This window comes from Rhinolophus sinicus, linkage group LG07 (assembly GCF_036562045.2).
Source record: "Rhinolophus sinicus isolate RSC01 linkage group LG07, ASM3656204v1, whole genome shotgun sequence".
NCBI classification, from domain to species: domain Eukaryota; kingdom Metazoa; phylum Chordata; class Mammalia; order Chiroptera; family Rhinolophidae; genus Rhinolophus; species Rhinolophus sinicus.
Window position 1 is genome coordinate 123,594,979 of NC_133757.1, and position 14,758 is coordinate 123,609,736.

Here is a 14,758-nt window from a genome sequence, read left to right on the forward strand (position 1 = left end):
AGGGCAGAGCCTGGGTATGTTATCACGGTAAAGAACACCTGTAGGTGATTTTAATCTACGGTCAGGGCGGGGAATTGGAGCCCTGGGGCCCTAACTGAAGAGAGTAAGAATAAAGGTTAGGAGACCAGGCAATCAAGAGGCGGCTGAAGTACCTACCGGGAAGGATGTATTCTAGAAGGTGCAGGAGATGGAGAGGAAAGAAGACAGAATGACTTGCTCCTCGTTGCCAATTCCAGATCAGTCCTGCTTCCTCTCTCCTAAAAACAAAACACCTGCTTTGCATTGCGTGCCAGAAGGCCCATACCACCAGCTAGTCTCCTGTTCCAGCCTTAACTCCCCGCCCACCAAGGTCCCTTTCTCTCATCCCTTGAAATCTACACTCTTCCTTAACTGCCACTTGACATGGCTCCTGATAGTTCTTGGTGACTTAAATGCTCACATAGATAATCCTGCTGAGACGCTGGCCTGTCAGTTCCTTGACCTGAATCTGTTTCACAGATCTCACTGACGCCATTCCCTGCCACTCACGTCTGTGGTCATATCCTACGACACCATGTCATTATCGACCACTTCAATCCCTTTACAACCTCAGTTCCAAGCGTCCTGCCCTCTGACCACCACCTCCCGTCTTTCCAGCTTATTCTTCTCAGTGCCCCAACTCCAACAATCCTCCACTTCGTCACTTACAACTTACTGATCCTATGAACTGTAGACTGTCCCTTCCTCCATCCCCATGTCATCACTTCTCTTTCTTCATCATTATCATCAGTGCCTCTCTCATGTCACTGTCTTCACCTGGCAAAGGACAATGGTGGTTAAATCCACCTATGTATCTACCCTCTGCTCACATCCACACAGCTGAGCTTGGCTGGAGAAAACCAGGCATCCATGCCAACTGGTCTCACTGACAATGCAGGGCCATCAACCTCAAAGGGGCCCTGGGGCTGCCTGATAATCTCACCAAATTCCCAAGTCCATTCACTCTCCCACCCCCACTGATTGTACCACATCTTATCCTGTCTTCCAATACGTCCTTCCCTATCTGTGTTCTCAGCTAATGACTGACTGCTTCCATTTTCTCCGAGAACATAGAAGCGATCAGAAGAGAACTGTTCATGTTCTCACCACATCTGCCCACCTAGCTGGGTCTGTGTCCATATACTCAGCTTTCCCTGCTGTCTCACTAGAGGAACAATCTGTTAGAAGAATCCCCTACCTGAGGGCAAGCCTTCCACTTGTGCACTAGATCCCACCTTCCCTTAACCACTCAAGGACATTGCAGCAGCAACACTGCCCCCTCCTCTGATATCATCATTTTCTCACTGCTAGTGGATCATTTCTATTAGCATAAAAATAGGCTATGATTTTTCCCATCTTAAAAACAGCTTTGACTGTCCACCCCTCTCTACCTACTACTTTTCTCTGCTTCCCTTTCCAACAAAACTCTGAAATAATAATCCCTTCCTACTGATTGTTTTTCTTTCCTCCCACTTTCTCTTAAACCTACTTTTCACTGAGTTTCTGTCCTAATTCATTGAAAAAGCCCTTGTCAAGTTCACCAGTACTGTCCACGTTGCTCGACCCCGGTCAGCTGCAGCCTACACCTCACTTCATCCAGCAGCACGTCAGTGAGCTGCTCACTCCCTCCTTCTTCACTTGGCTTCCACGCTCCTGGTTTTTCCCTTGTCAGCGTCCATTCCTTCTCAACTTCCTTTGCTAATTGCTGATTGCCCCTCACACCCCAAATTTTAAACTGTGAAGTGTTTCAACTTGAGGCTTCATTCTCATAACTCTCTCCTCTCCATCGACACTAACTCCCGTGGTCATTTCAACCAGCTTCTCAGCTTTAAACAAGATGCATGCCGATCACTCCAGCTTCAGGTCTGCAGCCCCAGACTCACTTGCACATCTAACTGCTCACTTGACATCCCACTGGCTATTTCCTCTGCCCGAGATGTTCTGCCAGCAGTTACCCACTGGCTTCCTTCCTCACCTCCTCATCTTCCACACTACGGAAAACAGCGCTACTCCCAACACCTGTGTTTCCTATCTTCCTCTGCTTTTGCTCTCCTAAGCAACAATCATCATCTGATATACTTTATATTTTGTTATCTGTCTCTACCCACAAGAGATAATCTCCACGAGGGCTGGGATTCTCAGACTATTTGCCTGGCACAAAGTGTGCATTCAGCCAATATTTGTTGACTGACTGAATATCCCAAACTCTACATTCTGAATATCAGTGGGAGAAAACGTGGAAAGTATCCCTACTTGCATGCAAAGGGCCTAACGATGAGAACTTTAAGAGTCTTCTATAGAATCTCTTCATCTGTCTCATATTGGTGGCTGAAGTTAGCCTGTTGGGACCCAGTGACTAAATGGGAAACCTGGGTGGGAGACGCTTGCTCTGTTAGGTGCATTCTTTGGGAGGGATGCTCCACACACACCTGGGCTGGGAATGTACTTTTCCAGAGTTCCCAGAGGGGACCCTGTAGGGCTTGTCCCGCTTATGTCCCCGAGGAAGAGTATGCACGGACATAATAACGCATTAAACTGTAGGAAAAGTCCGATAGTAAAGGAGCCTGGTTTAATGATTTTCCCATCGTATTTAACTGTAGAAGACTTCTGTTCGTAATGCTTTACTATTCATTTAAAATACACCTTTAGAAACTCCAAATTAGAGTAGGAGAAAGTATACTGGAGGAGAGGCTGTAAGCAGGACCCGCAGGGGTAACTCGCCTCTCCCTGCACTGAGCCAACGCACGTCCATTACTTTTGTGAGAAAACACTAAGATTTGAGTAGTTAAGAAAAGAAAGAAGGGAGAAAAACCCACAGAACACCTACCAGGCTGCACTGTCAGAAGAATGACTTATAAAAGCTGAAGTTTGTGTTTTTTTTTTTAACTGTTACAAGAGTTCTAATAGATTTTGGTTACGACCTGGGGTCATTGTGGTTGGTGCAGTGACACAGAGGGCAAATCACATCCCTTGGTGCTGACTTGAGCTTAGAGGTGACCTCTTGTTACAGTGAGTGTTGAAGATGGATTGGGAAGGACACGAGTCCTAATTAGGCACAGTACCCGGAAGAGCCTGAGGAGAAGGAAGGACTCTGCTACTCTGTCATGGTGCGGACGATGAACTTATTATCTGTGTGCACTTATGTATGAAACCCTCAAGTTTCTTTTGTTCCCCTAGTTGTGCTGGAAGCCTCCTCTGGTTCGTCTGTACCCCACCTCCTGAGTCATTTCCTAGCCACCTGTCGTTATTCTGTGTGTGGGGGGAGGTGGGGGGTGGGGAAGGACAAGGTGTAGGGCCTGGGAACCGTCCCCAGTGACCACACCCTGGGCAGCACTCTCACCACATTTAAGAGCAGATGTGGCAAAGAGCTGCAAAGTCTAGAGAGAAACAGGGAAAAAATGATGGTATTGTTGGAAACTAGGTCCTATAAGAAAATATTAGACCAGTTTGGTTAACATGTTTGAGGAGAGCAGACCACACGGTGTCTTCAAATATGTGGAGGCTTATTGATGGGTGGGAGCCATTGTGCTGCCATGGCAGGAACTGGAGACATGAACTAAATTAGAAGAGACCAGTTGCCAATTTTGAGAGCATTTTGTGGATCCTAACGCTAAGGGCTGAATGAGAATTCCAGTAGACAACTCACATCTCAGAGGACTTGTAGGCTTGGCAAACCAGATGGAAGCAGCTCTTTCTGGGTTCCCTCTGCCCTCTCTGAGTTGGCTTCTCTGTAGCCAGGACAGCCAGTTGTCAGGAAAAGGGGGCTCCGCCTTCCACATTGTCTTAGTGGCACCCTCTAACATGACTTAGCTGCAGGCTCCAGTCTTCCCTCAGTAGGGACAAATTCACCCTACCTTTCACTTCGTTATATACTTTATAAGGACTTTGCTAACTGATTTCTAAAAGAACAAATTATACAGAAGGTGCCCAAAAAATGTATACACATTTCATGAAAGGAAAACTATTAAAATTGTAATACTCAATATATACTGATAACAAACTATGAATACAAGTCACGTATGACTTCTGCAATGACAAGAGGTGCTCAAAGTGGTTCCCATCAGCGTCCAGATACTTCTGATTATGATGAACTGCTTTTTGAGCAACGTTAACCAATGTGTCCACTTGTATACATTTTTTTGACACCCCCGGTATGTACGACTGAATGTTAAAACAGACTGACTACTAGATGAGCTCATAAGCTAGAAATCTTTAAAAATAACATATACTGGGTGTGGGAGACTACAATAAAGACCCCGATTTTGCCCACCTCCCTCTAGCCCTCTCCTTTGGTGTCACCTTCCACGCTGACTTTGGGCTTGGCCAAGTGACTTTGGCTAATGAGATAGTAGTAAACTTGACACAAGCAAAGCCTTGAAAAAACTACTTGCTGTTTCCACTTTCTCTCTTGGAGCCCTGCCACCACCATCAGAATAGGGCTAGGCTGCGGGGATGGAACACCTTGGTTGACCAAAGACTCCTGGGTGAGCCCAGCCAAGGTCAGTTCAGCCTACCCCAGGTTACCAGAGCTTTTAAGCCATCCACAAACTCATGAGAAATAATAAATGGTGGTTATTTTGGCCACTGTCCTTTGGGGTTGTTGGTTACATAGCACTGGCTAAATGATACATCATGCTTCTTCTTAGGTGCTTCAGGAGTTCATCTGCATGTGGGATTATTTCTTAAGATTCTCCAGAGGCTGATTTTGGGGGTACGTGAAGGTGTCTGACTCAGGCAAAACCACCTGCCACTTGACTCTTCTCCCCTAGAAAGGCTGCGGATGTCCGCAGGGGTATTGCACTAGTGTGAGGAAGACAGGGCAGCAGCTTTGTGGAGGCTTACAAGATGAATGCCCTTATTTACCATAGGTTAGTGACCCAGAGGGCGTTATAATTGCCTGAGTGGTAAATGTGGGTAAACTAGTGCGCGTTAGTGAGCTGACTGAGGCTAGAACTCTGTTAGGAAGAAGATGGGGATTTGCTGTCTTGGTTTTCTGGAGATGTGGAAACACACTTAGGACATCACCACCATCACCACCGTCACCACCACCATGGCTCGTGAAACCTGAGCACTCACTCCAGGCACTGCACTATGTGTTTTACGTGCCTGAACTCACTTACTTCTCATAATCATTACTCTATGAACTAGCTACTATTAATTCCATTTTATAAATAAAGAAACTGAGGCTCAGAGACATTCTCCAAGGTCAAATTGCTCTGAAATCATACAGCCGAGATTCAAACTCAAGCAATCTGACTCCCAAGTCCACGCCCTTGACCGCTCTGCTATATAACCAAAATACATATTTTTAGTGAGGAAAAAGGAATCCAGTCCAATTCCCTCACTTGGCAGATGAACGGCCGAGACCAGAGTCTTTGGTACAGAGATGCTTTGGCTAGCGTAGACTGAAGGAATGTTCCCCACTCTTGGTCCAAATCACTAAAAGCTGAGCAAAACCCCAGCTGTCTTGTTAGGCTTCATGTCAGAGTAGCTTCCACATGTAGGCATGTCTTCTGTGTTCCGCAAAGTGGTGTCCAGGTAGGGGCTGAACTCTAGAATTCACTTCCCTCAGGAAGCCCGGGGCCCTGGACCTCTTAGAGAAATGCACCCTTTTGAAAATAACTCATATTTGCACAGAGAGGGACCTGTTTTATTTCAATTTCCACAAAAGTACCCTATGTGCTAGGAAGTCCCTGCTAAAACATTTGCAAGTCGTGCCAAATAAAGCACACCTAAAGGCCATCCCGTTTTTTCACAGATGAAAAAAGAAGAGGAGAAAGTGTGACTAATTGATGCTCAATAAATACATGTTGAGTGAATGAACTTTAAATGAACAGAGATTATGCACAGACTCATACGTATGGACCAAAGCACACAGGCATGCAAATTCGTAACCGGAGACTGAATCCATGGCACCAAATCATTCATGAGAAATGACTGCTACAATCTGAGCTTGCACACTCTGAAAATAAAACTAGTATATACACAGCTTTCCTGAGACGTCACCTTATTTCTGCAAGTGAGGCTCACATGAAATTCAAACTTGACGAAAGTTTAGTGCAGGGTTTATTCCCAAGTAACACTTCTCTTCTAGAACAAAAGGAACCACTCATCCTGGAGAAGCTGGCTGGGGGCTTGCATTACAAACTGTAATGCTTCATCAGAAACTGCGGGGAGCCAGTGCCCTCCTGCATTCTCACACCTTTGCTGACAGCAGCGGTCTGAACTCTGCGCTCTGAAGACCACTCCTCTTTCTGCCTCCAGTGGCCCAGTCTGACGACCGTGATGACTAATTTCCTTACCACCGCTGTTGTTAACAAACGCTAATAATGCTGCATGATACAGATCGCAGAGAAAGCACAGCTACTGAAAAAGAAACTACATAAATTATTTTTAAAGCTAGCATCAAAAGAATTGCTTTTCTGCAGGAAAATTTTTTCTTAACTGCTCAAGGCATTTGCCTAGCTTTCTGCTCAAGTGACCCCTTCTTTGTTAATTAACAAATGCTTCTGTTTCAGAAATGGAAACGGTTTTTCTTAGCTAGGGTACACCTGCAGCCCTTTCTGGGTGGATGCAACGGCAAGGAAGTCACTGTCCGTTTTCTAGAACCTGAGTTATCAGTTTTCATGATGCTTGGGGTAATAGATTGTGGGTGGTCTCCTCCCATTTTGGTGCCCACTAAATCTCATTCTACTTGCAAGAATCAGGGTTCAGCTGGTGACTGGTTTCCTGCTATATCCAATTATATTTTTAGTACATGCCAAAATCAGCTAATGAATTCAATCAATCAATCAATCAATCAATCAATCAATCAATCAATCATGTATTCAGGCAACAAATATTTATGAAGTGTCTTTCTGTGCTAGGCATTATGCCAGGTCCTGGAAAGAAAGCAAGGGGCAAGACAGTCACAGAGGCTCTTCAACCACACCGTGGCAGGAGGCAATTATCTGAGGCTCGCCTGCCTCAAAAGGGAAAAAATGACCAAGATGAAGGAATTAACCCAATATCATCAAGATGGATTCCAGTGCAAAGCCTGATAAAGGAATCCCACTGGATGTTGAATGGCTGAACTTATCATTGCTCCATGATCGTTCCTCCAGTTAATTTTCTCAAATAGATTAATTCCAATGTTCCTATGTGGTATGCAGTCTGTACCCTACCGGTATCTCACACTACTGTGTGTTGTACTAGCCTCTCCCCAAATTCACTTAAGTCCCGACTATTCATACTGAAGCATCAGTTATAGCATGATGCTCAGTGCACACTCAAGGTCTTAGTGACTAACAAGATCTCAGAGACAAAGACCATTTTATGAGCAAAGACTACACTTTTAACTCTGGCCAGTCACTGTAAAATCATGACATGGGTCATCAGCAGTAAGTGTGCCACAGAAATTATGGAAAGAGAACTGAATGTGACTGAAAAACAAACCTCAAGCGCACATATGTCTCATCACATTTAGTGTCATTTTCACACATAAAGGCCAGCATGCTTTCATTTTCTCAAGCACGTGTGCAATTAAGGTTTACCTTGGTCTTCAGAGCTGTGACCTACCTGATAGCATCTAGCAAGGTATCAAATGCACACAGGCTCAATAAATGTTTGCTGATGATGTAACACTTCCTATTTATTGTTTTAAATTGCAAGTCATTTTATGTTTCAGATGGGTTCATTTTTATGGTGAATGCTGAATAATACATTCAAGAATCCTCAACTTAGAGATAAAGAAAAAATTCCTTGAAAGCAGTTTTGTCACCTTGCCTCCTAATTTTCAGAATGCTATTTAATCTGCCAGTGACTAAGCTGTAGGAAAAACCTTTTTTTGTTGTTATGTAATGGAAAATGTGGGTGGAGGGAATGTGGTCTGGTGTGTATCCACCTCATCATGTGGAGTGTCAGAGAGGAAAAAGGAAATCTCTGCTCTCCCCAGGTAGGGATATGAGGTTGCTCCGAATTCCACTTTTGGGGAAGTCCACTGTCAAGGTGATGTAAATTCTCAAGTAGCAGATTGACTCAGCATGTTCCTAAGCCACAGACCTCTTAGGTGACGTATGCTAAGTTCACGTCATTTGCCCCTTTGCTCTCACTGGGTGACAGGGAGACCGTGTATTTTCCCCACCCCGTGCACACACGAAACGGAAGTAGATCGAGCTCCCCTGTGGGTCTCGTTCTTATTCATGTTTCTGACACTCGTTTCTGCACCAGGTCCTAGCTGCTCATTTCAGTGCCCTTGGGCTTTACTCCATGGCACTCTCGTGAGCTCATAGTAAACGTTGTAGGTGACCCTCCTCAGCCTAAACATTTTTCCTGTCTTTGGAGGAGTCAGAAAAATGGTTTTACATTCTACCAATCTGTTCAGCAGTCGACCAGGATTGTCAAATCTCTAGCCACAATATTCCTCCATGTGTACACTTCTATTTAGCAAATAAATTGAACCTCAGAGGTGGCAGCCACCACTGGGACACCTTCAAGTATGATCCACAAGAAAGGTTTCTGGCCCCCCAAAAAGTTGGGGAACTCATATTGAATGGGTCCCTGCTATGTGCATGGAATAGTTTGCATGGACTTACGTAAGTTATATCCTTCAGCGGTAAAAACTTTCTTGTCATCTTTTTCTTTAAAAGACTGATAATTTTTTTTGTGAAGAATGAAGTTAGAGAGGGCAGAGGCGACAGAAAATACACAGGAAAGTAAGGCTAAGGCTTCTTTTTCCCAACAAGTTACACATAATTTCATATTATGGCAGTGATTTATTGCCACCATCCACACGGTTCCCAGCACCCACAGGAATCACCCCAGGCCACCTTGTCACCTAGTCAATAGCAATCTCGGTGTTTGAGCAGTAGGCAGGACATCACCATGCGTGTCACCAGGGGCAACTTGCTGCAACTCTGTGCCTCAGTTTCCTCATCTCTAAAATGGATGACAATAGTGGTTACCTGATGAACGAGGACGGGGGGCTTATCGTACCACTTTGGTTCTAAGTTACCACTGATTACACGAGGCAGCCTGATTTCTGAGATGTTAACACAGTGTATGAAAATACTGTTCATGAATTGGTTAAATACAGTACTAATTAAAAGACAGAAGAAGGACAAAACTCAGAAGAATGCCTGGCACGGAGTATGTGCCCAGTAAATGCTAACTTGGGCCAACCCGAGAGTGGGCTCGCCAGCCTGTGGGCCTGTGGTGGCCTCCTTAGCGGCGGCGGAACATGGAGCTCTGGACACGGAGGGTTTCTTCAGTCACTTGAAACTTGTCTTTCCCAGCCGGTAAACCTTCCTTCCAAACTAAATCTGATACCGGATCCGATGTGTAAAACAGATAAAAGAGGGTTTCCTCTGATTAAAGCGGGGGGTGAGGTAGGGAGGTGGCACAAAGCTCTGCCTACCTTCCCGCCGCCACCCACCCACCTGCAGGACAGCCCATCCAAGGAGCCCTTTCAGGGTGACAATGTCACTTTGTTGTGATAGTTAAGATAATGAATCCCCTAAAACTCTTACAGGTGTTTGTCAGTCCATTACTTCAAACCTTATCAAATTTCACCTTATTGAATTGTCACCTTACTTGTGGCATTTCACCAAATGTCACCTCTTGGCATTATTTAGCACCTAATATGCGCGCGGCACAGAACACACTTCCAATGTGCTTTTCTCACCTTCCTCCACCTTGACCCCCGAAGCCCTTTCAATCTGTCACATGTGACCGAGACCATCCTTTCATCTCAGCCAAGCCACGCCGTGACCCTCCTCAGCTGTAGTTTAATGCTCGCAGAGGACAGAACACGAAGGACGTCCAACGTTACTCCACACAAAGCTTTCAGCCATCGAGGACTTCTTATCCTAATGCCTTTTGCTTAAAAACCTCTGACTCTCGCTCAGGACACCTCCACTGAATAATATGAAACATACACCTATCCAGAAACCTTCTCTTCCGGATAATCCACAGAAAACTTAGCAGACAAACAAAATGAATGAAAATAGAAATACTCTATTCAGTATCCCACACAAAATTATTCAGTGAGTTTCCTCCACGGTGGTACTCGCTGTGCGTGTGTGTGGTGTGTGTGTGTGTGTGTGTGTGTGTGTGTGTGTACTTAGGCTTGGTACGTGTTACGTGCAAAGTAGGAACTATGTGGAGGTGTCCACAGAAGTCCATGGCTGTTTTGACCCTGAAAGCAACTACCACACATAAGAGAATTCTAAAACAGCTCCTACGAAATTTGGAAAGTGAACACAGGATATTGTCAGATTATCTCTTCACCAGATGCCAAGCAAACCTTGTCCTTTCTTTTTACAGTTCTCCCTGACTCACTGCTCCATAAATTAGGAAAAAGGCAAAGAATTGTTTATTTTTCTGTAAACGGATCATTTACTTATGAGAGGGAAAACAATATTCCCTAAGTTCAAATACCAAAGGTCATTTAAGAGACACTCTCTGCTCCTTAGAATACATTGTTCAATTCATTTGACTTTAAACTAATATTTAGACACTAGAAAACCTTCTTTAATAAAACAATTGCAATTGAAATATATTTCTGAACAAGAAACAAATAAACTAGAATGGAAGAACACAAAACTAGAGAGAGGGAAGAACTCTGGAGTAAATAAGCAACAAAAGGAAAAGGGGAAATAGAAAGATCTGGAAAGAAGGTGAGGATGAAGCAAGGGGGCGGGAGGGGGACCCTCTGAGCTCTTCTGGTTTGTGGGGTCATTGTTCTCGACGGTTACTGTTGACTTTCAGCTGCTGTAATCCATATACTTCTAAGGTCTCCCTTCTAAATGTTGGCCTGAACACAAGCGCGTTCAAACAATTCTATGAACACAGAGGTGAAGGTCAGGGTGGTTGTGAGGCCTGGGTCAAAATCAACTCCAGGGCCTGAGGACCCGTCTGTCGTGCCATCAGAGTTTCCAGCTGATACACATACAGACGGCAGAAGTAGCAAGACCTGAAATGACCAAACGGTGGCTATCCAAAAGCCCTGAGCCATCCATCTCTTAATGTCATGAAGACTTAATTTTGGTTTGCTCTCTTTATAAGCATGTTTCTTTTGTCTTCCTCTGTACTGACTTCCTCTCCGTGTCTATTTTTAAGTTCTGGAAGCAGAAGATGAGTGTTCTCATGTTCTCATTACCATAAGAAGGCTTAGAAAACATGGCAAGCAAACAATACGATTAAATAAATGTAAATAAGTAATCACATTTTGGCCATTAAATTGTCAAGACAGTTGCTTTCCTGATTGACTTTGTCTATGCTACTCAAGAAATACGGTGTTTTTTCTAAATGGATACCCAGAGGATGAACAAGTGGGTCCTAGAGCAAATTAAGCCGGAAACATCCCTGGAGGCAAAAATGACAAAACTGAAGCTGTCCTACTTCAGGCATCATGAGAAAGCGGGTTCTTTGGGAAAGACAATATTGCTGGGAAAATAGCAGGCAGCAGGAAAAGAGGAAGACCAGATATGAGACGGACAGACTCCATAAAAGAGCCCTAGGATGAGTCTGCAGGAGCTGAGCAGGGCTGTTGGGGACAGGGCACTGTGGACGTCACTCACTCAGAAGGTCGGCTGGAGTCGGAGCCGACTCAATGGCATGTAACTCACATTCAAGACCCAAATGTTTGCAAGACTTTGCTCACTTCTTTCTCTCGTCTTTTATGCATATAAAAGGCCAGAAAATTATTGGCAGCTCTTACACTGGACCAGGTTGTCACTGGGTAAAATAAATGAAAGATAATTAGATATTTCAACCTTGATGGGAAGCTGATTATTTAATTAGCCCAGACAACATGTACATTTACATTCTGGATACCACCAGGAATAATTTGTCCAAAGGACACCCCCGCGTACCCCAAAGTCACGTGTCGGGAACATCATCACTGTGATCTAGTCCCTTGATGGTGTCTCCAGAGCTGCACAGGCTGTTCTGTGACGACCCAGTGGCACTGGCACTGGAGACAGTTTCCTTTTGTGGAGAGAAACGGTCCGGCTCTGCAGGCAGTCGCCAGTGGCTTCAGTGTGTTACTTAACTATTCTGTGCTTGGTTTCCTCGTATGTGAGAGGGGGAATCATAGTACTACTTTTCACGTTGTTGCTTTAAATGCAATAATGTCTGTAAAGCACTTAGCCATGTCAGTGTTCACTCTGCTGTTAACGTTACTAACTTTTTGATTGGTCCAAGGTCTTTTCCCAGAAAGAGGGACCCCATGCCCCTTGATTAGCAGCAGAAGTTTCTCTCAGGTGTATCTGTTTTTCAGCTTCAAGACTGATTTTAGGGCAGCCTTTGAGCATTGAGCAAATCTCACAGAGCCTGTATTTCCCTGTCCTCCACTTTGTTAATCAGTCGCTTTTGTTTATAGAGCTGCCACGCACACTTTACACAGAGACTCCATAGTTAAAGAATTCAAGTGCAATTCAGCACTAAAGCTGTAGGGAACACAACTGACGGCTGATGGCTCACCTGCTGTTTCAGCGTTCTGTAGTGACTTACTCCCCCCCACCCCCCACCCCCCGAGTGTGGAATAAGACTGTATTTATTAGGTTGGTGCAAAAATAATCACAGTTTTTGCAATTATTTTTAAGCTTTTAAACCGCAATTGCTTTTGCACCAACCTAATATATGGATATAATAATCCTACGTCATAACCAACCTTGTTCAACACAAATGGTATTCAAGGGGCCCGTAAATCCATCGACGCGAGACCCATTCTCTGTACACATGTTCAACCATATATGTACGTGTGATTATTTCTCAAGAAGTGTGTAGCTAGTCTTGTGATGAATTAAACGCAAATTCATTTAAAAGCTCTCCTGAAGTTATAGTTACCCCTTGGCATTAGAATTCCTCAAGAAGGAAGAACACTAAATCAATTTCTACCTTTTATTATGGGAGATGAGACATTTCTGATATTAAACAGCAGTTCATGCCAGAAATCATAAAATTCTCAGATACAATAACATAAAAAACTTAAAATCCCTGGGTGGTGAAAGACACCACATTTAACATATCGTTACTTTATGAATAAGTAAGAAAACCCAATAGATGGGCAAAGAATATGAATAAGAACAGCTCTGTTCACAGAAAAAGAAATACACTGATAATACGGATTGGAAAATATGCCAACCTTCATTATTGATCAAAGGAAGACAAACCAATGATAAAATACGCTTTTTTTGCTTTAGCATATTGGCAAATATTTAAAATATTCTGAATATAAGGTATTTATGAGGGTGGAGAAGGAGAGGAAACTCTCTGTTGGTGGAAGCGTACACTGGTAGGACGTGTTGGAGGGCAACTGGAGGTTTCTATCAAATTTTTAAATTTCCCTTAGGAAGTCAAAGGTGGGATATGCATCTAAAGGGAATATATTTCAAATATCCTTAAAAATATGGATGTTCACTGCAGCATTGTTTGTAGGGGGTAAAACAATGGCACAATCTGAGTGTCTATCAGTGGGCTGTGAGTGGATGAGTCCCGGTCCGGCCCTACAGTGGGACGTTACTGCAGCTAATAAGTGCAATACCCCGCGTGTGAATACTGTACGGAGGGATAGCTGGCCCTCACGTATTGTGTGAAAAAGGAAAGCTGTAGAATATGTATGGTAAGGTTAAATTTTTATGTAAATAAAAAGCCCCACATTTTTCTATGTCTATATCTCTATGTCTTTTTCTATACGTCTTTATCTCTGTATATCACTACATTTTCTTCAATAGCTACATATCTATACCTAGCCCTCTATATTGCTCTATGTACCTAGGAAAAGAATTGAGATGATACATAGTAAATTCTCAAGAATGCCCCCAGGGAGTGAAAATTAGGGGAGGAAAGGGAGTAATTCTATATTTGGCTTTTCACTTTATACAACTCTATGTTCTTGGAATTCTTTTTTTATGACACCTACCTACGTATTAGTTTTGTAAATACGAAGATGAAAAGCAGTGATTTTCCAAAAATGCCCCTCATTCCTAAAGCAGAATGAGGATGGCATTCAGCCTGCAGACCCCTGTCTTGGAGACCCGCTCCATCCTGGGGGGCACAGGGAGGAAGGAGGGTCCTACCAACGAGAAAGTGAGGGCAGTGTGGGGAGGGTGGCAGCAAAGGTCATGGCAGCATGTGTTTATTTTCAGGACCATGTGTTGGGGGCTGCGGGGCCACAACTAGGGATGTTTATAGGCGTCACCCAGGGACGGAGATGGGTGCAGCCTTGAGTCCAGAGAGAACAGGATTTCTGTGATCAGAGATACTGGACAGGAGGCTAGAGGAGGCTGGTGGAACTGTCCCTTCTTGTGCTGTGAGGTCAGTGTGGAACCTGGTTGGAGACTGCACATCTTTCCGATCTTTTTCTCCATCCTGCTCAGAATGAGGACTTCTGCTCTCTAGCCTCACCGATGGGTGTGACAGTTGCCTAGAAACAAGCCACTTGTCTGCATACCTTTGGTACATAGGAGTGGCACAGATCATAATACTCACTATCACTCTAAACACTGGAGGCTGCTCGTCCCAGGGTTTGCCATGCAGAATGCCTATTTCTACCCAAAGGGCCAGAGCGAGTGAAAGCAAAAATGGAGCATATGACACAGAGTGGGATTGGGAAGTGGAGGTCTTTGGGGTGCCATCATTCAGCCCACCACATCAGTGGTGATATTCAAAATGCCTAACAACCAATATGTGACTTAAAGCAACGGATCTGACCCTCAGAAAGGCTCAGGCAGAAAGCTGGGACAGAGCCTTGGAGACA